The 27,156-nt window shown below is 30.3% G+C and overlaps 1 long non-coding RNA gene across 1 annotated transcript; it reads right to left on the bottom strand.

The window, feature by feature from the left end:
• Positions 1 to 2,401: 2,401 nt before the first annotated feature.
• LOC141676654 (uncharacterized) lies at positions 2,402 to 4,408 on the bottom strand. Its single transcript, XR_012557105.1, has 6 exons — positions 4,012 to 4,408; positions 3,577 to 3,841; positions 3,338 to 3,500; positions 3,061 to 3,190; positions 2,916 to 2,974; positions 2,402 to 2,746 (listed from the first exon to the last, which is right to left on the bottom strand). It is a non-coding gene; the product is annotated as an uncharacterized LOC141676654 (long non-coding RNA).
• Positions 4,409 to 27,156: the final 22,748 nt, after the last annotated feature.

Genomic DNA, 27,156 nt, shown 5'->3' with positions numbered 1-27,156 from the left:
ATTCACAGCTGTCCCATCCATCCTCTCATCTGGTTTCCTCCATTTCTAAATCTTTAATTTCTATTATAATAGTTTTCAATAAAATCGAGATCTAAATCCTTTTGGGTGTGATCTTGTTACCGTACCCATCTTTTTGGGTTGTTGATTCGTTGTCATGTTGCATTAAGAATGATTTCTACTGTGTATTGGGAGATGTGAGCAACCTGCTTCAAATCTGGAATTGTGGCACTAATCGCGAGAGCTCACCTTGCACAAGAAAGGATTGTTCAATATATGGTGCATTTGTACCTCCAACCTCAGTTGGTGTAAGTGATGGATATGAACACTGGTCTATCACCGGTTTCTTATGTGCCCAGGTCAATTGTGATTCCACTATTTTCAGTGATAGTGGTGTTGACTGGATTGCTCGAGAAACTTTTGTAATCATTTTTATTATAAAGAATATTTATATTTTATCTGTTAAGCAATTTGAAAACAAAACGGCTATTTGTTTAGCTCGATTTTTGTTTCACAATCAGGTTGTAGTTGTTAGCTTGGAGGTTGTCCCGACTGTGTTCTTATGTTTTATGTTCAATAAAATTTTATTGTTCGTCAAAAAAAACCTCTCCCATACAAGAAGCCAGCACTAGATAAGTGAAATAAACTTTTAACCTAAATAAGCTAGGTTGTAAATCTATCCGAGCCAAACATGCACTATCTCTACTGTCTCCTCTATAGTCTTGCCTTCTTTTAATTGAGTTTCTTACCAAATATTAAAATCTAATTAGATTCTTTAGTTGATCACATAATTTAACCCAATAAAATAAATATCTAATAAAATTGATATATTTATATGTAGTTCATAAAATAATAATAATTATTAAAATAATAATAACATGACATTTCCACCATTTTCTAATATGAGAACAATATCAGCCTGAGCTAAAATTGCTGCTAAAAACATATGATCTTGGTTAGTATTTTTTGTATTATAGCCTTATCTATTGTCCATCTATTTGTCACCCTAAAACATACCAATTTTGATGTCTCACAGGCTTGGCAACAGTCTTCCTCCACCAGAAGATCTTGTCAAATTTGCTGAAAAAGCTGCATGTATAGTCCCAACTACTGCATTTACCGATGAACTGTCAATTAACTTATGGCTCTTAGCCTCTTACAATTAATAAGGTTCCTCTTGATTTTCCTCTATCTCAAGGGAGCTTCTGTTCTTCAAACCTCTGTTAAGTAATTTGTAATAGTAAATCCACGTTTTGTATTCTGAATTTGGAACTTCTAAATAAAATGTGAATTTGAAATAAACATAGCCAATCTCCCTCTTACCTATCTCTTGTATGGCTTGTATATTTTGGTAATCAATTTGTGACCCTTAGCATTTTCGATACCAATTTTATCACATGTGTTGGTTCAGCTAAAAATTAGATAAGTGTTGGACATGAATGAAATATGTTTTGGAATTTGTTCGTTCAAATTATATTTATTTTTTCCTACTTCCAAATAATATATGCATGATATTGTTGTTTTTATTTGCAAAAGTGTTCATTTACATAAAGAATTTACGTGGAATAGTATTAGTGAATGATCATCTCTAATGGTCGTTTAGACTTTAGACACATCTCCAATACACCACTGTCATCAATACTTCTAGAATGCAAGCCTTCCACACATCTCGAAAGCCTGCTTTAATCACATCTTAAATGGTTATTATTGTCCAAAATTAGTAAGGACTAGAATCAAAATTACTAATATATTGGAGGATACTATCACTACAACATATTTGCAATCATACAACTGTTTTTTTGCCGTTGTGTGACAGGTAGAGTTTCCGTTGTCTATCCAACACTCGTGTGATCGAAGGTTGGACAACCGTTATTTATACACTTGTAATAAGTGAGATTCAACAACTTTTTTTAATACTGGTTACAATCAAGAATTCACAACGGTTACTCTATATTAACCATTGTTAGGAAATTTTTAAACAACTGTTTATTTATTCAACTATTGTTTACCTACCTTAACAACAATGGTTTTGTAGTAAAACCATTGTTGTTAACTTATTAGATGTTTTCATAAACAACAGTTTATAAACTTCTTTTAACTAGTTAAAACCGTTGTCATGAATGGTTTTTGTTTAAAAGACAATGATCTAAAAGATTTAAACCATTGCAAAGAATATTAAAAGACAACAGTTTTTAAAAAAAAATATGTGCAATGAGACCATACAACAATTTTCATCATTTTTAAGTGGGTTTCACACAACTGTTTACAAAATTAATCTCATTATTTAAAATAAATCAATTTTAAAATAAAATGATATTATATTAATTCAATTGTTATTTCAAAATTAAAATTAAATTTATAATACAAAGGTTCTCTACAAGAATTACAACTATAAGCCCTTAAGTGAAGAATTATAACTATAAGCCTTGATAACTAATACTAAAGCCATGAGCTGTAATGTATTTGCATCTCTGGACAAATTTCAATATATTATTTCACTTCAATAGTATACCTTATTGAGTATTTACAGGCATACATATGAAGCAGAAATTTACAGTATGTTAATCAGTTGTAGGCTTTGCCAAAGCTCCGCGAGAAAGGCACAACATCTCTAACATCATTGAGACCCGTGGCATATAAAACTAGGAGGTCAAAGACAAAACTGAAGCCGGAGTTCTTGACAGTACCATGCCTGTGAAGATCCAAGTACCACTCATACTGATGCTTTGGCAAGTTTAACTCGTTAATCCTGAAATATAACGCTAAATCAGTAATAGCATTCAATTGCTAGCTACTTACCTTAAAAATTATGTAAAATCATCAGGCTAATCAATATTCAAACTTGGAACCACCATCAAAGTTACATAGAACGATGAGTTGTGGAAAGGTAAATGACTAACGATACATATTGTCTTTACCTTGATTCTAGCATATCTAAACGCTCCTCATTTTAAGTGCCTCTGATCAGAGTTCCAGCCTGCAAATAATTGATTTTTTAATTGTAAGATACAACGAAGTTGTATGCACTAAATCTTGTCAGAGTACTATCTACTTCAAGCTTACCTTTGGTACAATCAAATCGAAAGCTGCAACTGTTTTCCCATCATCATTCAGTCGCACATAAAATGGCTTAAGTTCTTTCGGGTAATTGTAGATAATCACTGGTCTTTTGTAGATCTCATCAGCTATATAACTGTCATTAACCAGTTGAGATTCTTAGACTCTGACCTTATTGTGTACATGCATTGCATAAATGTTCATTTTGAGTTACCATTGAAGCTCTTCACTTAAGGGAATGCCGTGGTCAATGTTTACATCTACACATGACAATAATAGGTACCTGAATGAGTGTCAAAGTTACAGAAACCGCCATAAGCCCCACCACTGACACGTACACGGTCCCGTAAGCATGTATTACAATTATGTTTAGAAATGACATATCCACTCCCCTTAAATTCATATCATATTTCATAGAAGTTTGCTGCTTTTCCAACACAATTTACCTGTATAGAGAGTATAATTTTAGAACAAAAAGATTGACATAAAAATGGTTTTCATGTAAAGTTCTCTCTATCGTACCTGGGTAGGAATCACAATAGCTTCACTAGTTAGAGGAAGTCAAGCATTCCAGCTTTCTGATTTTGCAAGGGAAGATCGTGGAAGAGAGTCAAGAAACTTGGCAACATACTTCTCCAACTTTGTCAAGTTCTCTCCATCAGCAGTAAGATTTATCAGGCAGCCTTCCTTTGAAAATAGGCATTTACTGATCTCCTCCAATGATGATGAGATTTAATTCCAATCAAGATCAATTTTCTGTTCAAGAGATTGCAGATACTCTAGATAACTGAAAGTACACACAATATACAAATTACATTAAGCGCACCAATAATCATACAATACTGAACAATATCGAGAACATAAATAGAGTGAATTGGTAAGGAGATTAGACTTACTTTCAAAAAAAAACAAAAAAAAAACAGAGAGGACTTATAACAGTTTATCATTTTAACATACCTGTTGAAGAGGCCATGCCCGAGAGGCTACTGCAAGCAAGGCTTACCATTTCAGTAGAATCGTTTGGCCTAATACACAAAATTCATAAGTTTAGAAACAAAATCACTTGTCACAAAGGTCATACATGATTTAATCACTCCGAAAAATTCACCTTTTAGTATGGCAGTATGATCTCAGCATCTCATACATGATTTTATCCAGATGGATAATACCTTATACAGAGATGTTACGGAAACTATCATATAGCATTCAAGCAAGTCATAACAGACACACCCACAAAACTGCTACTGGGAGAAGAAAAAATCACTTACATCTTAAATCACACAGAAACAAACCTACACAAATCATCAAAACACTCAATTTTCTTCTTGAGCTTCAATTTTCCCCTCCACATCCCCTTTACTTACTTGTACGCACAAAATAAGAACTAAAATCAGCACAAAATAAGAACTAAAATGAGAGAGAGAGTTAGACAGAGAGAGAGTGATACCTCAAAATTAAAGACAAACACCTTCCATTGAATCCACAAATAAGCCCTAAAGCCTTAGTTTTGAACACAAACTAAAACCCCAAATTGAAGTCGAATTGAAACCCTAAACGGAACCAAACTCCATGAAAGAAACATACAAATCAATCAAAGGAGGCTCAAATCAAAGCAAATATTTATGTATGTATAGATTTTTCATAACAAGGAGAGTAGAGGGGGAGAAAGAGAGGGAGAGAGGGAAGGGGAGAGACCACAACCTAAATCAAAACTCAATAGGACCACAATCTTCTTTGGAATACCAACTCAATTCAAGCAGCTGAGATCCTTCGGATCGGAAATGGAATCACAAACAGCGGACGGCTATGAAGTTAATTCGTCATTCAGAGTGTAATTATTGTTTGAAATAGAGGTGGATTGAGAGGGTTAGGAGGGAGAGAGAGAGAGATTTAGATTTGTGTACTTTGGTGTTTTATGTTTACAGAGAAGGAGATGAAATGGGGAGGGGGAGGGGGGAGCGGGTAATGAAAAGAAAAGAATTTTTTTATAAATAGATTTAAGAAATTATTTTTATAAAATAATATAAAAAAAATTTGAATGTTTTTAATATTTTAATATGACAAAAGCTAATATATTTTTATATTCGTTGTCGAGAGGGGTACTTTTACCGGATTTTTCTAATGCTGACATGCAAAATGAATTTTAAATTTTTTAATAATTTTTTAATATGACTAAAACTGATATATCCTAACATCCGTACGGTTGGATCGTCAAAAAAATTATTTTAAAAATTAATCTTGTAAATCGGGAACGAGTCTCGTTGTCGGGAGGAGTACTTTTACCAGATTTTTCTAATCCTGACATGCAAAATGAATTTTAAATTATTTAATAATTTTTTCTTATGACTAAAATCGATATATCTTAACATCCGTACGGTTGGATCTTCAAAAAATCATTTTAAAAAATTAATCCTGTAAATCGGGAACGAGTCTCGTTGTCGGGAGGGGTACTTTTACCAGATTTTTCTAATCCTGACATGCAAAATGAATTTCAAATTTTTTAATAATTTGTTCTTATGACTAAAATCGATATATCTTAACATCCGTACGGTTGGATCGTCGAAAAATCATTTTAAAAAATTAATCCTGTAAATCAGGAACGAGTCTCGTTGTCGGGAGTGGTACTTTTACCAGATTTTTCTAATCCTGACATGCAAAATGAATTTCAAATTTTTTAATAATTTGTTCTTATGACTAAAATCGATATATCTTAACATCCGTACGGTTGGATCTTTGAAAAATCATTTAAAAAAATTAATCCTGTAAATCGGGAACGAGTCTCGTTGTCGGGAGTGGTACTTTTACCAGATTTTTCTAATCCTGACATGCAAAATGAATTTCAAATTTTTTAATAATTTGTTCTTATGACTAAAATCGATATATCTTAACATCCGTACGGTTGGATCTTCGAAAAATCGTTTTAAAATATTAATCCTGTAAATCGGGAACGAGTCTCGTTGTCGGGAGTGGTACTTTTACCAGATTTTTCTAATCCTGACATGCAAAATGAATTTCAAATTTTTTAATAATTTGTCCTTATGACTAAAATCGATATATCTTAACATCCGTACGGTTGGATCATCGAAAAATCATTTTAAAAAATTAATCCTATAAATCGGGAACGAGTCTCGTTGTCGGGAGGGGTACTTTGACCATATTTTTCTAATCCTAACATGCAAAATGAATTTCAAATTTTTTAATAATTTGTTCTTATGACTAAAATCGATATATCTTAACATCCGTACGGTTGGATCTTCGAAAAATCATTTTAAAAAATTAATCCTGTAAATCGGGAACGAGTCTCGTTGTCGGGAGGGGTACTTTTACCAGATTTTTCAAATCCTGACATGCAAAATGAATATCAAATTTTTTAATAATTTTTTCTTATGACTAAAATCGATATATCTTAACATCCGTACGGTTGGATCTTCGAAAAATCATTTTAAAAAATTAATCCTGTAAATCGGGAACGAGTCTCGTTGTCGGGAGGGGTACTTTTACCAGATTTTTCAAATCCTGACATGCAAAATGAATATCAAATTTTTTAATAATTTTTTCTTATGACTAAAATCGATATATCTTAACATCCGTACGGTTGGATCGTTGAAAAATCATTTTAAAAAATTAATCCTGTAAATCGGGAACGAGTCTCGTTGTCGGGAGGGGTACTTTTACCAGATTTTTCTAATCCTGACATGCAAAATGAATTTCAAATTTTTTAATAATTTTTTCTTATGACTAAAATCGATATATCTTAACATCCGTACGGTTGGATCTTCGTAAAATCATTTAAAAAAATTAATCTTGTAAATCCGGAACGAGTCTCGTTGTCGGGAAGGGTACTTTTACCAGATTTTTCTAATCCTGACATGCAAAATGAATTTGAAATTTTTTAATAATTTGTTCTTATGACTAAAATCGATATATCTTAACATCCGTACGGTTGGATCGTCGAAAAATCATTTTAAAATATTAATCCTGTAAATCGGGAACGAGTCTCGTTGTCGGGAGGGGTACTTTTACCAGATTTTTCTAATCCTGACATGCAAAATGAATTTCAAATTTTTTAATAATTTGTTCTTATGACTAAAATTGATATATCTTAACATCCGTACGGTTGGATCGTCGAAAAATAATTTTAAAAAATTAATCCTATAAATCGGGAACGAGTCTCGTTGTCGGGAGGGGTACTTTTACCATATTTTTCTAATCCTGACTTGCAAAATGAATTTCAAATTTTTTAATAATTTGTTCTTATGACTAAAATCGATATATCTTAACATCCGTATGGTTGGATCTTCGAAAAATCATTTTAAAAAATTAATCCTGTAAATCGGGAACGAGTCTCGTTGTCGGGAGGGGTACTTTTACCAGATTTTTCAAATCCTGACATGCAAAATGAATATCAAATTTTTTAATAATTTTTTCTTATGACTAAAATCGATATATCTTAACATCTGTACGGTTGGATCGTTGAAAAATCATTTTAAAAAATTAATCCTGTAAATCGGGAACGAGTCTCGTTGTCGGGAGGGGTACTTTTACCAGATTTTTCTAATCCTGACATGCAAAATGAATTTCAAATTTTTTAATAATTTTTTCTTATGACTAGAATCGATATATCTTAACATCCGTACGGTTGGATCTTCGTAAAATCATTTAAAAAAATTAATCCTGTAAATCCGGAACGAGTCTCGTTGTCGGGAAGGGTACTTTTACCAGATTTTTCTAATCCTGACATGCAAAATGAATTTGAAATTTTTTAATAATTTGTTCTTATGACTAAAATCGATATATCTTAACATCCGTACGGTTGGATCGTCGAAAAATCATTTTAAAATATTAATCCTGTAAATCGGGAACGAGTCTCGTTATCGGGAGGGGTACTTTTACCAGATTTTTCTAATCCTGACATGCAAAATGAATTTCAAATTTTTTAATAATTTGTTCTTATGACTAAAATTGATATATCTTAACATCCGTACGGTTGGATCGTCGAAAAATAATTTTAAAAAATTAATCCTATAAATCGGGAACGAGTCTCGTTGTCGGGAGGGGTACTTTTACCATATTTTTCTAATCCTGACTTGCAAAATGAATTTCAAATTTTTTAATAATTTTTTCTTATGACTAAAATCGATATATCTTAACATCCGTACGGTTGGATCGTCGAAAAATCATTTTAAAATATTAATCCTGTAAATCGGGAACGAGTCTCGTTGTCGGGAGGGGTACTTTTACCATATTTTTCTAATCCTGACATGAAAATGAATTTCAAATTTTTTAATAATTTTTTCTTATGACTAAAATCGATATATCTTAACATCCGTACGGTTGGATCTTCGAAAAATCATTTAAAAAAATTAATCCTGTAAATCCGGAACGAGTCTCATTGTCGGGAAGGGTACTTTTACCAGATTTTTCTAATCCTGACATGCAAAATGAATTTCAAATTTTTTAATAATTTGTTCTTATGACTAAAATCGATATATCTTAACATCTGTACGGTTGGATCGTCGAAAAATCATTTTAAAAATATTAATCCTGTAAATCGGGAACGAGTCTCGTTGTCGGGAGGGGTACTTTTACCAGATTTTTCTAATCCTGACATGCAAAATGAATTTCAAATTTTTTAATAATTTGTTCTTATGACTAAAATCGATATATCTTAACATCCGTACGGTTGGATCGTCGAAAAATAATTTTAAAAAATTAATCCTATAAATCGGGAACGAGTCTCGTTGTCGAGAGGGGTACTTTGACCATATTTTTCTAATCCTGACTTGCAAAATGAATTTCAAATTTTTTAATAATTTGTTCTTATGACTAAAATCGATATATCTTAACATCCGTACGGTTGGATCTTGGAAAAATCATTTTAAAAAATTAATCCTGTAAATCGGGAACGAGTCTCGTTGTCGGGAGGGGTACTTTTACCAGATTTTTCTAATCCTGACATGTAAAATGAATTTCAAATTTTTTAATAATTTTTTCTTATGACTAAAATCGATATATCTTAACATCTGTACGGTTGGATCGTCGAAAAATCATTTTAAAAAATTAATCCTGTAAATCGGGAACGAGTCTCGTTGTCGGGAGGGGTACTTTTACAAGATTTTTCTAATCCTGACATGCAAAATGAATTTAAAATTTTTTAATAATTTTTTCTTATGACTAAAATCGATATATCTTAACATCCGTACGGTTGGATCTTCGAAAAATCATTTTAAAAAATTAATCCTGTAAATCAGGAACAAGTCTCGTTGTCGGGATTGGTACTTTTACCAGATTTTTCTAATCCTGACATGCAAAATGAATTTCAAATTTTTTAATAATTTTTTCTTATGACTAAAATCGATATATCTTAACATCCATACGGTTGGATCTTCGAAAAATCATTTAAAAAAATTAATCCTGTAAATCCGGAACGAGTCTCGTTGTCGGGAAGGGTACTTTTACCACATTTTTCTAATCCTGACATGCAAAATGAATTTCAAATTTTTTAATAATTTGTTCTTATGACTAAAATCGATATATCTTAACATCCGTACAGTTGGATCGTCGAAAAATCATTTTAAAAATATTAATCCTGTAAATCGGGAACGAGTCTCGTTGTCGGGAGGGGTACTTTTAACAGATTTTTCTAATCCTGACATGCAAAATGAATTTCAAATTTTTTAATAATTTGTTCTTTTGACTAAAATCGATATATCTTAACATCCGTACGGTTGGATCGTCGAAAAATCATTTTAAAAAATTAATCCTGTAAATCGGGAACGAGTCTCGTTGTCGGGAGTGGTACTTTGACCATATTTTTCTAATCCTGACATGCAAAATGAATTTCAAATTTTTTAATAATTTGTTCTTATGACTAAAATCGATATATCTTAACATCCGTACGGTTGGATCTTCGAAAAATCATTTTAAAAAATTAATCCTGTAAATCGGGAACGAGTCTTGTTGTCGGGAGGGGTACTTTTACCAGATTTTTCTAATCCTGACATGCAAAATGAATTTCAAATTTTTTAATAATTTTTTCTTATGACTAAAATTGATATATCTTAACATCTACACGGTTGGATCGTCGAAAAATTATTTTAAAAAATTAATCCTGTAAATCGGGAACGAGTCTCGTTGTCGGGAGGGGTACTTTTACTAGATTTTTCTAATCCTGACATGCAAAATGAATTTCAAATTTTTTAATAATTTGTTCTTATGACTAAAATCGATATATCTTAACATCCGTACGGTTGAATCGTCGAAAAATCATTTTAAAAAATTAATCCTGTAAATCGAGAACGAGTCTCGTTGTCGGGAGGGGTACTTTTACCAGATTTTTCTAATCCTGACATGCAAAATGAATTTCAAATTTTTTAATAATTTGTTCTTATGACTAAAATCGATATATCTTAACATCCGTATGGTTGGATCGTCGAAAAATCATTTTAAAAAATTAATCCTGTAAATCGGGAACGAGTCTCGTTGTCGGGAGGGGTACTTTTACCAGATTTTTCTAATCCTGACATGCAAGATGAATTTTAAATTTTTTAATAATTTTTTTATATGACTAAAATTGATATATCTTAACATCCGTACGGTTGGATCATCGAAAAAATCATTTAAAAATTGAACTTTATAATCGGGAATCTCATTTTATACAGTAATACTTTTACAATGGTTTCCTTGAAACACCATTGTGTAAAGACAAACTAAGACAACGCTTTTTTTTATTATAAAACCGTTGTGTAAGTATATCAGCTTTTTCAATCTAACGGCTAATATCTAATCTCATTTCAATCAAGGGCGGTCATTATGACACTTCAGCAATCCGAGTAATATGTTTACAACCTATCATGCGCTGCCACCTCATCAGGTGGTGCCCATTTAAATTATAAAATAATTATTTCAGACAACTATTTTATTCCGTTGTATGAAGGTTTTTAAGACAACCCTTCTAAAAACTGTTGTGTGAATTACACAACGTAATACCTAAAAGCTTGTATGAGACTAACTAAGACAACACTTTTGTTTTAACATAAAACCGTTGTATAAGAATATTAGCTATTTTTCGATCTAAATACCGATATCAAATCTCATTTCAATGAAGGGCTCTCATTTCGCCACCTCAGCAATCCTTGTGAATGATTTACCACCTATCACGTGCTGCCACCTCAATACGTGGTACCCATTGAAATTCCTCAGACAACTGTTTTCATTCCGTTGTTTGATGGTTTAGAGGACAACCTTTCTAAAAAACCGTTGTCTGAATTACACAATGTAATGTTAAAACTGTTGTCTTCTAACCCTATACGTTAACATAGTAACAACGGTTTGTAATCGTTGTGTTAAAGATCTACAACAACACTATATTTAAAAAACCATTGCCTGACTCGATGAAAGGATAGAACTTGTACAACAGTTTAAAAAAGATGGATATATGTTGTCTGTTCTGGAGCTCACACAACTGTTTTTTCTGCAAAATCAATTCACCCTTGTATGATTTTTTAGGACAACGGTTTTTTTTAATCGTTGTGTATCAAGTGTTGTCTGATTGCAAATTTCTTGTAGTGTATGTAGAATGTATTGACAAGCTTCATTTAGTAACTTAGCCAACTCATGTTTTTTTTGTAACTGATAAAAAGATTAGGGGGCTACCATTATCCCCTCATGGTCAGTTACACGAGTTTTTTTTAAAATAATTTTTATTGGAAATTTATCTATAAATATTTTGAATTTCCTTGTAGATTTTATAATTCATTATCATATATAAGTGCAGAATGTTATATAAAATAGTGCATAATGTTATATAAAATTGTAATTGTAAGTTTTTGAATAGGTTTTCATAAATATGAATAACTTTCCCTAGACTCTAATAAATGTGAATAGAGTCATGAATAAGCAAGTTTAAAACTCTCTCTTTCAAAATTAGGGGTTGGAGAGCCGACTCTCAAATCTAGGGTTCATATCCACTATTTCTTTATTTTTCGCTCCTTCCTCCATCTCACCCTTCATTCTTTTACGCCATCTTTTTATCTATTTTTTCAATAAAATCAAGATTTTTTTTAAATGAAATCTTGTTACGTACCTTGTTATCAAGGTTGTTATGTGCACATCTTTTTGAGATGTTAATATTCTGTTTTGATGTTTTTGTGTGTCTTCGGTATTTTTTCTGAGAAGAATTTCTATGGTATTTTGGGAAATCTGTAAATCTCGCATCAAATCTAGGACGGTGGTAGATATTGCAAGAGTTTACCCTTCACAATCAAAAAATATTCATAATTCTAAACATTGGGCTACAGATGATGCTTATGTGAAGGTCGATTGTAAATGCTATTAGTTTCACGACTAATGTAGGTTGGATTGCTCGAGATATCATTGTAACACTTTTTAGATCAAAGAATTTACATATTGTAGCATATTGTAGATGTTAAGCGATTTGAAAACAAAATAATCATTTGTTTATGTTGTTTTTTATTTCACAATTAGATTGTATTTGACATTTCGGAGCTTTGTTCTGGCTGTATTTTAATGTTTTAATAAAATTTTCGCTTGTTCGTCAAAATATAAATTTAAATTAATATTTTATAAAAGTTTGAATATTTTAGCGGTAAAAGCAAGGGAAATTTAACCGTGAAGAATTTATTCAACGATCTTAATTTTGATGAATAAAATATTGTTTTGATTATGTTTTTATTATCATACATGTGCAGTAATATTGTTTCATTGCAAAATTATATAAAATTATAGTTTTAAGTGATTTTTGAATACATTTCGATAAATATCAATAACGTATTCCCGATATAATATTAATTTTTTAACTCTTTTTTAGAAAATTTTGTAAATTTTAGCATTAAAAGCTAGAGAAATTTTACAATAAGGGATCTATTCAATGATCTTAATTTTGATAAATAATTTAATTAATCTGATCATGTTTTAATTAAATTTTAGTTTATTTTCTAAAATCATCCTTCTTTATAATACATGAGTTAACAATATTATTGAGTTAACCAATCACATATTTTCTATTAAATTTTAACCAATGGAATGTCACATCTAAAAAATAGACCAATCCGATTACAAATTTACTATTTCCATACATAGGTTCCTCCCTTATAAAATCCGAGTACTAAGTATGCAGTTAACCAATCAGAAAATTTTGACCAATAAAAAAGAACTTGGAAATTTTAGACCAGTCATAATTATCTTAAATTTCCTTATTTACCATTCTCGTCCAATGATATTAATTATAATTAGTTAATAACCATAATTAGTTAATGATTCTAATTTAAATATAGTAGTATAAAAATTTATCTAGTTACGTTGGATTTTATTTCATCTCTATCTTGAGTTCTAAATATCAGATTTTGACAAATTTACAACCCACTCAAAACTCACGAAATTTGCTTTAATTTAGTGATGGTTTAAATATTATTAACTAACAAAAAGTATAGCAAAATTAAAGAGAAAAGACATGTAAGAATTTTGCATTAAGCATTTAGTTATTATTTAGAATACCCACTTATTTTTTGTTTGAATCATGAAATCTAGAATTCCGTTTTAGATCCAACAATTGTCATATATTATTTTAGAAACTTTGATGGTCCTTTCAAAGAGTTGAGGAAATAAATAATCAAATTGGCGTTGGAACAAAGAAAATAATTAATTTTCTTAGCAAATTTTCAATTGAATTTATTTGATTTTATTTTTGTTTTAACGTGAATTCAAAAAATCTGATTTTACAGCACACGCGAATCTCCTAAAATAATATATATAGATTTAGTGAATTTATAGATTTAAGGGAAACAGCATTTATAGATTTAGTGAATTTCTATATTTTATTTTCAAAATATTTTGGTGAATCCTAGTTTAATTTTTATTGCATACCGTGTATACATTGGTGAATTTTGGAGGTTTGTAAAGTTTATAGTGGAGTGTGCCCCTTTATGCGTAAGAATGGGTTTTTTTTGTTCTAAAGACTGATTCCTGAAGCAAAGACTCCCACACACATGTTCATTGAAGCCCAAAAACAACCTATATAGAGTACTTGATGGTGCCTTGGTAGTAGTAATATACTTTGTACATTATACTACAGTCAGAGTTAGTGCACGTACTTGTTAGGGAAAACTACATGAAAAATATGTAAAACGAGGATGTTACACCCATGGACATGTAGTGTATGCAAAATGCACAGTAAAGCCCTATAGCCCAAGTCTGTAGGAGTAGAATACTCTATCTGCATCAGACAACCTACCTAAAAATAAGTAGTAGTGTTCTCACCAGCAGAAGTGAAGTCTGTTTAATTTCTCCCGGAAAATAATCAGCAAAATATTATCTTAGTGCTGCTGGAATATGAATCATTGTGATGATATACGGTGCTACAAAACTCGCAACATTCAAACAATAATCTAAATTACAAACTTAAAATACACAAAACATTAAACAAATAAGAAATCTTACACGATTTGGGTGAAACATTCACAATATTCGAGTTGGGTCCTCGAACTGCAGTTTTCTCGATTTTAAAGTGTTCTTCTTGGCTTTCACATATTGCTCAACAATCTTATGCCTGTGATTTCGTTCATGATTAACTCTTACTTGTCTTCAATAATTTGAGATTATTCTCGCAAATTAATATAGGGAGATTTTAGAGATAGTGGTGAAAAAGCAGGAGAAAAAAGATTTTCAGAATAAAATTTGAATTTTGAGGCTGAATGACTGAGATACTGGGATTCCATTTCAATCAAAATATCAAACTTTTAGGAATAAAGTTAGAATTGAATCTAACAGAAAACCGGAATTTTAGGGGTTTGGGACAATTTGGTACTACGACCTATTAATTGAGAAAAAGACAGAGAAAAAATAGATAATAGTGATGTGGGGGTGGGGGTTTAGAATTAAAAATAACTAGGTGTAAAAACAGCGAGAAATATGTTTATTTATATAATATGCAGACTATATTATACAAATATTTTAAAATTTCTAAAAAAATTAGTATAAACATGAATATAATATGAAATTAACCAAACTCTAATTTTTTTATTAGATTAATGATTTGGGTATACCATTTTCAACCAAAAAATATATAAATCTTTACTGTTAGCAATACAAAAACAAAATGATAACGTTATGAAATTAATTAATAACCAATAAAAAATAACTGATTTTTTTTAAAAAGTAAAAAAATATATATTTCTTTTTACTTCCTATATTTCAAAAATGAGCATAAACAATTATATTAAAGATTATAACGAGAAGCTAATGTTCGAGCAGTGCATGTCATTAGTTAACCATAATTGATACATATCTTTTTTGAGTTTTTCTCCACTATAGATATTAAGATACCAACCTCTTAATTATGTAATCAACTTAATTATTAGACGAATGATTCGACTTACCAGTTTTGCTCATAGTTCATACATTATTTTGTTATAATATTCATCAACTGCCGCTGCAGATAAAAATCCTCCACATATATATTCTCGAGCAACCATTTTCTGATGGTTGAACGTTTGAGTTCTTTCTTTCTGTTTTAATTAAGAAGTTGGTTCATGTCATTGTTGAAATTTAAAGTGCAGGAGTGTGACACTAAATGCCACGAACAACATTATGCTCTTGTCAAACTTTTCAAATTGCGAACAAATTTTATGTTTCACCTTTGCACAGTGTCAGCATCAAGTGCAACTATGGGCTAAAAATGTAAAATTTGAATAAAGGTATTGAACATTGAGAGAAATTAACATACACGTTTGTCAATTAAGCACTCCTCAGTTTCCTACAAAGGAAGTTTAACCATGTGAACATACGGATTCATCAAGGCGGGAAGTTTACTACAAAGGATGGAGTAAGATATTACAAAGGAGGTAAAATTGAATACATTTACGATCAAGATTTAGATGGAATCACTCTTGCTCTATGTCATAAATTTGTAAGTACTGATCTTGGTTATAAGGATTATAAAATTTAATGGCACAAGGAAGGTTCTTCACTTGATAGTTGTACTATATTATGGAATGATGATGTTGTAGGAGAGATGAATGCATATGCTTTAAAATTTGGTATTGCTATTATATATGTTGCATCATGCTTGTGAGATTGGCACTAATGATCCTGAAATTGATGGTAATGAGAAGGAAATTGATGATAGTCATAGTGATAATAGTGAGAGTGAATGTTATGAGAGTGAGGAGGATGACAGTGATGAAGAGTATAGTGGAAATGAAAGTGATAAAGACGAGGAGTTTCTTGAAATTATAGAGAAGAAAAAACAAGTAACTAAGGCTAAAAAAATTCAAATAAAGATGAAAATGAGAGTTTGGATGATGATTTGCATGTTCCATTACGTACTTTGCTCAATAAAAAAGATAAGAAAGATTCAAAAAAAGGAAAAAAATAGACTTGAGTAAAGACAGTGAATGGGAGAGTGACCATGACAGTGATAGCTTTAGAATGCCTTCTAAAGAGTCATCAGACTCAAGTGATTATGATGAAGAATCATCTAAGTCTGTGTGGAGAGAAGAAAAACAGAGGGAAGCAGCTGAGGCAGAGAAGGCTAAAGCTGAGGCAGCAAGGGCACAAGCTGCAGAGGTAATTTATCTTGTTTGTACTTTTTTTTTTCCATTCACTAATAATTTTTGTTGCTTATTGAATTTGCAGAAAAAGAAGAAGGTGACAAGTAAAAAAAGGAAGCCAAAAGCGGAAGGCACAAATGAATCCCAGCAATCAAAGAAAAAGAGATGAAGGCCTCCAAAGGCGACGAATGTTCAAGTATTACCACCACCTCCTCCATTGCCCCCACAAGGTGTTGGTGTTTTTACGTCTCACCAAGATGTTTACTTTTACTTCTCTACAAATAAGGAAATAATAAAAATATCTTCACAGCCTGTTGGAGGGGACTAAGGATCTTCAAAATCAGAAGTGATGAAGCACAACTCAAGCCAACCTTGAAGAAATCAGAAAATCAGAAGTGATTAAAGTCCTCAATTTTAGAGTTTAAATTCTTGTATGCTAAATGGTTATTACTTCTTTTGGATGCTAATTTATGACAATGGTTGGATGACAATTTATGACAGTAGTTGACTGCTAAGTTATGAGTACTTTTGGTAATTTATTTATGATGGTTTTGGAGTAAAGATCTTGATATTTCAGTTTCACTGTAAGTGTCAAATGGTAGTGTTAAATATACACCGAGTTTTTAATTCATTTGATAATTTGTTACAAGTTAACTCATTAAAAACCAACTCACCTTCATAGGTTCTTTTACAAACACAACATCATTACAAATACAAGAAAAACAACTGAAAATCCAAATCTGAACCACTTCAAGTGGCTAATTTCTGCATCTTTTAACTTCAGCTTCAGTTCCATTTCTGCAGACTTCATCTTCTTCCATTTCTGCAGACTCCATCTTACATGTTAGTTCTTCATTATTCCACAATTGATCATCATCGTGCCATTTAAAGTAGCCACAATATTTCTCTTTCACCTTGTAAAATGGACACCCAAAAAACCTTCTTCCTTTACTATATGTTTTTGAGATGTCCACATCGGACATTCATAACCACATTTGCAGATTTCTGATGTTGAAGATGCCCTCAAGTTGCTTGTGCTACCAACACCCGATTTTATCTCAAATTAGTTTTCTCAATTGTTATGTAATAATATGTATGAACCGTAATCCTCAATTCATGTGCAATATATATATAAGTCTGTATGTATTATGCAAGTAACGGTAAGAAAACAATCATGTGCAAATCATATGAGACTAATATCACAAGTATTAATAACTGAGAATTCACCTAATTTATATTTTCTTTTTTAATTTAACACGTCAGCAACGACTAACGTTTGTTAGTCAAAATCTAATGGATGGATAAATATCAGAAATATTTAAAAGTATAAGGATCGTAAAATATTATTTTGTAGTTCAGGGACCTTAACCAAAAACAACATAAAATTAAAGGACGAGAGAATTGATTTTCCTTTTTTTTTTCTTTTTGTAGTTTCATTTTTATTCAATAATTTTTATATTTTAAATTTCATTTCTCTCGTGACGAGAGTGTTTATTATTTTCATGATCATAAACAAGTGTTATATTTTTAATATTAATTATTAACAAATAATATTAAATTATTATTATGGTTAATTTTTCCGAATATATTTAATAAATAAGATTAATTACAAGAAAATAAGGTTAAATACAACTGTACCAATATAACGCGATCAAATTCCCGACTAATTTATGAGAATGTCAATGTTATAATAAATGGTAAGATATATATATATATATATATTATAAAAGTCATGGACGAGAAAAACATCTATTCAGAAAATCGTAATTATAAAAGGAAAAAAATCACTAATTATAGTTTTTCTTTGAAATAAATAAGGCCCAAGAACATCATAAATTAACGGTTAAATATACTGTATAAATTCTCTAACAATTCATCCATTAATTATTCGTCAGAAGTTGAAGTAATTAAACTGATCAGTCAGTTTTAGAACAATTGTTTGATGAGTCTCAGCTAGTCTTAAGCCTCTTCACCATTATTATTCCAAAGACCATTTTTATTCCAACGGCTGCTTAATTATGATAAGATTTTTTTTATTTATGCTAATCGGTTATTCATATTATTAGTTATTCATATTATTTGTTATTTAAGCATTTTTAGTAGTTATTTGTGTTGTGTAAAATGATTAACATTTATTTTGTTCCACAAATTAAAACTCCTTAGCTGTATTTTATCTTACTAAATAAAAATTGAAGTCGCCAAATCCTTTTTAACATAATTTAGAGATAAAATAAAAAATAAAAAAATTAGGTAAACGTTGGCTATTCTTTTTCAAATTAATATAAATAATGAATTTACCATCAACCTCTTTTTTAACACCTGAAGCCAATTTGTTATATCAAGTAACCCAGAACACTATGATAAAGGAATGACATCTTTACCATTTATTTATAGCAGACCAATATCTACCTAATAAATGTGGGTACAATTCTTAAGGTGTACTAAAATAATATTTATCAACATTGCAGTTAAAGTAGATGCCAAAGCATATATCTTGGCTATTATCTTTTATATAATAAGCCTATATATATTATCAATTTGTTGTCGATTTGTTTGGCACCATGAAAAATTATATTTTGATGTCTTATAAATTTAGAGACACATTCTCTCTTTAAGTATATCAGAATAATAAATAGAAAAGAAAGTGAATAATCCGAAAAACATGAAAAGAGTTTCAATAATCCATTACTTATAATTATAGATTTTCGTTTTAAAAACATTATTCCCACTTTTGAGATGATAGGGAGAGAAAGAAAAAAAATAATTTTCTTCTTCTTAGATTGGGGAACACAAAATTAATATTAGTACAAAGAAACCTCTCCCATAGACAAAACCCTAATGAGAGTAGGCTGTCATTCATAACTATCATCCATCCTTCTCCATCCTCTCCTTCTATCAAATTCACATTCGTCCCTTCCATCCTCTCATCTCATTTCCTCCATTTCTAAATCTTTAATTTCTATTATAATAGTTTTCAATAAAATCGAGATCTAAATCCTTTTGAGTGTGATCTTGTCACCGTACCCATCTTTTTGGGTTGTTGATTCGTTGTCATGTTGCATTAAGAATGATTTATACGGTATATTGGGAGATCTGGGCAACCCGCTTCAAATCTGGAATTGTGGTACTTATCGCGAGAGCTCACCTCGCACAACAAAGGATTGTTCAATATATGGTGCATCTGTACCCCCAACCTCAATTGGTGTAACTGATGGATATGAACACTGGTCTATCACCGATTTCTTATCTGCGCAGGTCAATTGTGATTCCACTATTTTCAGTGATAGTGGTGTCGACTGGATTGCTCGAGAAACTTTTGTAATCATTTTTATTATCTAGAATATTTATATTCTATCTGTTAAGCAATTTTAAAACAAAACGGCTATTTGTTTAGCTCAGTTTTTGTTTCACAATCAGGTTGTAGTTGTCAGTTTGGAGGTTTGTTCCGATTGTGTTCTTATGTTTTATGTTCAATAAAATTTTATTGTTCGTCAAAAAAAACCCCTCTCCCATAGAAGAAGCCAGCACTAGATAGGTGAAATAAACTTTTAACCTAACTAAGTTCTGTCCGAGCCAAACATGCACTATCTCTACTGTCTCCACTATATTCTTTCCTTCTTTTAATTGAGTTTCTTACCAAATATTAAAATCTAATTAGATTCTTTAATTGATTACATAATTTAACCCAATAAAATAAATATCTAATAAAATTGATATATTTATATGTGAATGATCATCTCTAATGGTCGTTTAGACTTTAGACACCTCCAATACACTATTGTCATCATTACTTCTAGAATGCAAGCCTTCCGCACATCTCGAAAGCCTGCTTTAATCACATCTTAAATGGTTACTATTGTCCAAAATTAGTAAGGACTAGAATCAAAATTACTATTATATTGGAGGATACTATGTAGAATGTATTGACAAGCTTCATTTAGTAAGTTAGCCAACTCATGTTTTTTTGTAACTGATAAAAAGATTGGGGGCTACCATTATCTCCCTCATGGTCGGTTATACGAGTTTTTTTAAAATATTTTTTATTGGAAATTTATCTATAAATATTTTGAATTTCCTTGTAGATTTTACAATTCATTATCATACATAAGTGCAGAATGTTATATGAAATAGTGCAGAATGTTATATAAAATTGTAATTGTAAGTTTTTGAATAGGTTTTCATAAATATGAATAACGTTCCCTAGACTCTAATTAATGTAAATAGAGTCATGAATAAGCAAGTTTAAAACTCTCTCTTTCGAAATTAGAATTTTGAGAGTCGACTCTCAAATCTAGGGTTCATATCCGCTATTTCTTTATTTTTCGCTCCTTCCTCCATATCACCCTTTATTCTTTCACGCCATCTTTTTATCTGTTTTTTTAATAAAATCAAGATTTTTTTAAATGAAATCTTGTTAAGTACCTTGTTATCAAGGTTGTTATGTGCACATCTTTTTGGGATGTTAATATTCCGTTTTGATATTTTTGTGTGTCTTCGGTATTTTTTCTGAGAAGAATTTCTATGGTATTTTGGGAAATCTGTAAATCTCGCATCAAATCTAGGACGGTGGTAGATATTGCAAGAGTTTACCCTTCCCAATCAAAAATTATTCATAATTCTAAATATTGGGCTACAGATGATGCTTATGTGAAGGTCGATTGTAAATGCTATTAGTTTCACGAGTAATGTAGGTTGGATTGCTCGAGATATCATTGTAACACTTTTTAGATCAAAGAATTTACATATTGTAGATGTTAAGCGATTTGAAAACAAAATAATCATTTGTCTATGTTGTTTTTTTATTTCACAATTAGATTGTATTTGACATTTCGGAGCTTTGTTCTGGCTGTATTTTAATGTTTTAATAAAATTTTCTCTTGTTCGTCAAAATATAAATTTAAATTAATTTTTTATAAAAGTTTGAATATTTTAGCGGTAAAAGCAAGGGAAATTTCACCGTGAAGAATTTATTCAACGATCTTAATTTTGATGAATAAAATATTATTTTGATTATGTTTTTATTATCATACATGTGGAGTAATATTGTTTCATTGCAAAATTATATAAAATTATAGTTTTAAGTGATTTTTGAATACATTTCGATAAATATCAATAACGTATTTCCGGTACAATATTAATTTTTTAACTCTTTTTTAGAAAATTTTGTAAATTTTAGCATTAAAAGCTAGAGAAATTTTACAATAAGGGATCTATTCAATGATCCTAATTTTGATAAATAATTTAATTAATCTGATCATGTTTTAATTAAATTTTAGTTTATTTTCTAAAATCATCCTTCTTTATAATACATGAGTTAACAATATTATTGAGTTAATCAATCACATATTTTCTATTAAATTTTAACCAATGGAATGTCACATCTAAAAAATAGACCAATCCGATTACAAGCTTACTATTTCCATACATAGCGTTCGTCTCTTATAAAATCCGAGTCTAACTAAGTATGCAGTTAACCAATCAGAAAATTCTGACCAATAAAAAAGAACTTGGAAATTTTAGACCAGTCATAATTATCTTAAATTTCCTTATTTACCATTCTCATCCAATGATATTAATCATAATTAGTTAATAACCATAATTAGTTATTGATTCTAATTTAAATATAGAAGTATAAAAATTTATCTAGTTACGTTGGATTTTATTTCATCTCTATCTTGAGTTCTAAATATCAGATTTTGACAAATTTACAACCAACTCAAAACTCACGAAATTTGCTTTAATTTAGTGATGGTTTAAATATTATTAACTAACAAAAAGTATCCCAAAATTAAAGAGAAAAGACATGTACGAATTTTGCATTAAGTATTTAGTTATTATTTAGAATACCCACTTATTTTTTGTTTGAATAATGAAATCTAGAATTCCGTTTTAGATCGAACAATTGTCATATATTATTTTAGAAACTTTGATGGTCCTTTGAAAGAGTTGAGGAAATAAATAATCAAATTGGCGTTGGAACAAAGAAAATAATTAATTTTCTTAGCAAAATTTCAATTGAATTTATTTGATTTTATTTTTGTTTTAACGTTAATTCAAAAAATCAGATTTTACAGCATACGCGAATCTCCTAATATATATATATATATATATATATATATATATATATATATATATATATATATAGGGTCTTACTCCAATGAGAACCCTATTATTGTGAGATATGAGATCTAATCCTATGCACTCATTTAAATACAACATATTCATCACTCATCGTTTATTTAATATTGAATATTTATAATTCATCTTCTATCAAATTCAACCACCCATCAACCACCACCACCTTCGGTGATAACCATTTTCGGCCACCATCACCTCCGTCGATCACCAGAAAATCACAACCGTCAAACATAAAATCACCACAATCAAATCAAAAATCACCACCTGAAAATAAAAAATCACCACCAGAAAATGATAAATCACTACCGGAAACTAGAAATCACCACGTTCATCCACTTTCTTCCCATCAGATCCGGTCACGATCACCAACTCCGACCAAAATTACCAGGACAACCACCATACTACAACTCTATCTGGCCATGCACCGACCACCAAAATCAAAAAAATCACCATCGTCGAAGAAAAATTAATAAAATCAAATACATAGTCTAGTAAATCAAACTATCATGACCATCAAACCACAATCATTTATCTTTGCCTTTGACTAATCATTGCTTTTGACTAGAAAATCACCGGATATTAAACTGGTTCACCAAAATCCTCAGATTTGAATTGAAAATCACCAAATCGCCTCAATTTTGAAACTCGAACAGAGCTTTAATGGCTTCTCTATCACCTACTGGATCCCTGCACGTCAATCTCTTCATCCGGAACGTAGTCGACAATTTAACTGAAGCACCTAATCTGAATTTTGGCTTGCGAGACATTTGCAATTCGAGGCTGATTTTAAGGATGATTAGAGATGTTGAGGATGGCGGAGATGTGTCATCGAAGTTTCAGGTGGTGTAGTGGTAAAGGATGGCGTTGGAGTTGAAGGAGATGTTAGATGCAGGAGGAAGGTGGGTGCGGGAGAAGAGGGGCGAGAGAGAAAGAGGTCTGGTATTTTACCGACAACGGTGGCAGCCGATTTTTTCCGGCAATGATGGCAGCCGGTGGTCGGTGGCAGAGGCCGGCCGGTAGGGAAGGAGGTGAGGTGGTAAGGAAGGAGGTGGTTAGATGATAGTGATTAAAAGTAAAAAACAGAACTTAAAATATAAATGTATGGATAAGATTTAATCAATATATATAAAATGTATGGATACGATTGGTTCTCATATCTCATAATAGTGGGGCTTCTCATTTGAGTAACTCCATATATATATTAAGTGATGATTTACAAAATAGCATACAACTAAAATTACATGTATTTCCTCTCATACTTTGATTAGTCATGTTTCTTTTAATTTTTATTTTGACTATATCATTTGTTAGATAAATAAGATTTTGACGAATTTACAACATACATGAACCTCACAAAATAATATTTAATTAAGGTATGGTTTAAAAATTGTTATATAGCTAAAATTATTCAGAAACTGAAGTGAAAACAAAGTTACGAAATTTGCATCAAGTATTTATTTATATATAGAAAATCTACTTCTTTGTTGTTTAAATCATTAAATTATAAATATTTCTTTAATTTAGAGCCTACATTTATCATCTCTTTATTTCAAGATCCAACGGTCCTTTGAGATAGTTAAACAAAAAAAGTATTTATAGGTTTTCGTTTTGATTTTATTTTGATTTTATCTTGAGTTCTAGAATTCAAACTTTGGCAATTTTACGGCCATGCAAAACTCAAAAAATGATCTTTAATTTACAGATCATCATAGAAAACAGAAAAGACAACTTGGAAAAAATAAAATCCTTTATTCACAAAAATATGCATTAATGAAGAATCGATGTAAACATAAATAGATATGAAAAATGAGTATAGTAAAGAGTATTTAAAACAAAGAAGTAACAAACAAAATTCATTTTTCAAAAGTTCGACAAATAGATGAAGATCGATAAAAAAGAAATATATATATATATATATATGTATATATTATATGTCTAGTATGTAAAATTAGTGGTAGAACTTAAGAGTAATATTAAAAATGAGTAATTGAGACTACTTTTAAAAGTGCGATCTTTATAAATTTTTTTAATCGATTATCTATGGAACATATAGACAAATGTTACACAATTTATCTAAAAAAGATAATAATAAGTAATTTACCCCATAAATAATAAATTTTACAGCCTTATAATACATTGAATTATTTTATAATTTGCATACCTAATTTTAAGTAATAAAAATAATATTTTGCACTTTATAAAATGGAGAAATTGGTAATTTTAAGGGTTTTTTTAAAAATATTTCTTTCTTTTTATTTGTCACATTTGAATTTTGACTAGTCAAATTGAACAAAGTTTGAATAAAATTTATTAATATTTTATAAATTAATATGTTGGAAGAAATTGATGATATCAGTATATAAACTATCACAATTTATTATCAGTATTTGATATCAGAATTTACTGAAGGTGACGTCATAAGTATCTATCTATCAGTATTTGATGATCAGTACTCAGTCACATGAGTAGATATCAAAGAAGGAAAGGGATTGCAGAATTTAAGATGGTGAAGAACTTTACTTACAGAAGCAATCATACATAGATATGTATTAGGATTCCTTATTGTAATAGAATATGATTTCTTTATTGATTGGGTAACTATGCACTTATATAAGCACATATTATGTTTACACTATAGGTGTAACAAATTGTTATATCTTTTATATAATTCATCTTTTTGAGAGGGTTCTTTTGTTACAGTTTGTATCTGATTAATATAAAAAGTGTTGATTATGTTAAGCTTTATCGAATTGTTTGCATAAACTGTATTCACCCCTCTACAGTTGTATTACAGACCTAACAATTGGCAGACAAAGAACCACAACAGAATCGACCACCCCAGCCATACCACAAATTAACAATAATATGAGTAAGTATAAGGCTATCATGGTTCCAATCCTAAAGATAGATGAATATCCAATTTGGAAGGTTAAGATGGCCATGTGTTTGGAAGGTACATATCATGAATATCTAAGCAGGATTTATGATGGTCCTCATAGGCCAATGAAGTTGGCCGTAGCAATTGCGGGTCAAGAAAAAAAGATGGTTGATAAATCAAAGAAAGACTATACTACAAAAGATCTATCATCAATCATGAAGGATGCAAAAGCAAGACATATCTTGCATAGCACTCTTGATAGTGTTATATCCAATAGGGTTATTGGATGTAAAACAGTAAGAAGTAAAGTGTCAAGGTACTTCTGCTATCAAGAAAAATAAGAGAACAATACTTACTCAGGAATATGAGCACTTTGACTCAATAGACAATGAGTTCTTAACTGAGACCTATGATAGATTTTAAAAAGTGTTGAATGACTTATCTCTTGTCAACAAGGAATATGACTTAGAGGACTCAAACTTGAAGTTTCTACTTGCACTCCCTGAAAAGCAGGAGTTTAAGGTCACATCAATAAGGGATAATTATGAGCTTGAAGAAATATATCTAGATGAGATCTATGGCATATTGAAGACTCATGAACTCGAGATGGAGCAAATAAGCAAGAGAAAAGGATCAAAGTTTAGACCAACTGCACTTAAAGTTGAAGATTTTTAATGTGTTTGAATGTTTTCTAGTGTGCTTACTCATAACATTACAAATGATAAACTAAACATATTATTCTATCGATTAAAAGTTATCACCCTTGGTCAATAATACTGTAGTTAAAGCGATAGTTTTTGAATGTGGTGTGTGTATGTTCGTTTTTTAAATGAATATCAATTTATCAAAAAAAATGATTACAATTTGAAACTCTTTTATCTATTGATATATGTGCAAACATAAATAATTGTAATGTACGTGCAAAAGTTGTAACCAAATTTAGCAGTATTTAAAAATTTGACATTAGAAAATTTTAAGTAAGAGATAATTTTTGAAATGGGAAAAGAAAAAGAATATCTTCATTCATAAAAAAAATGTAGCAAAAAATAAATAGAACTGGACTCAGTGCATTGGCCTCACTGCATTGTCCTTTTTTATTGAACCTATAAAAATGGTTTACAAAGAAAAACAACAATTTAACCTATGGGCTTAGCTCAATAAAAAAAAAGATTAACCTAGCACCCAGGCCTCACAAGACCATTACCAGGTGAATGCATGTCACAATTTCCGGTCATCCACCGGAATCATTAGCCGGAATGTGAAGTTATCTGTACTTGTTAAACCTCTTCATTATCATTCCCGAGACTGCTCAACTATGGTAACTTCTTATTTTTCTATTTAGTTGTTAACTAGTGAAGGATTTTATATTTTTCTTGATTTTATTGAAAAATATACTAGCTAATAACCAATGCAATTTAAGGCTTTAATTTTAATATTTTTTATAATTTTCTTTATATATGTGTGTGTTATATATATGTGTGTATATACATATATATTACGTCATTTGAATATGATATT

This window comes from Apium graveolens, chromosome 8 (genome assembly GCF_009905375.1).
Source record: "Apium graveolens cultivar Ventura chromosome 8, ASM990537v1, whole genome shotgun sequence".
Classification (NCBI taxonomy): Eukaryota; Viridiplantae; Streptophyta; class Magnoliopsida; order Apiales; family Apiaceae; genus Apium; species Apium graveolens.
Note: the sequence above shows the minus strand (reverse complement) of the source record. Positions and strands in the feature narration are given on the sequence as shown.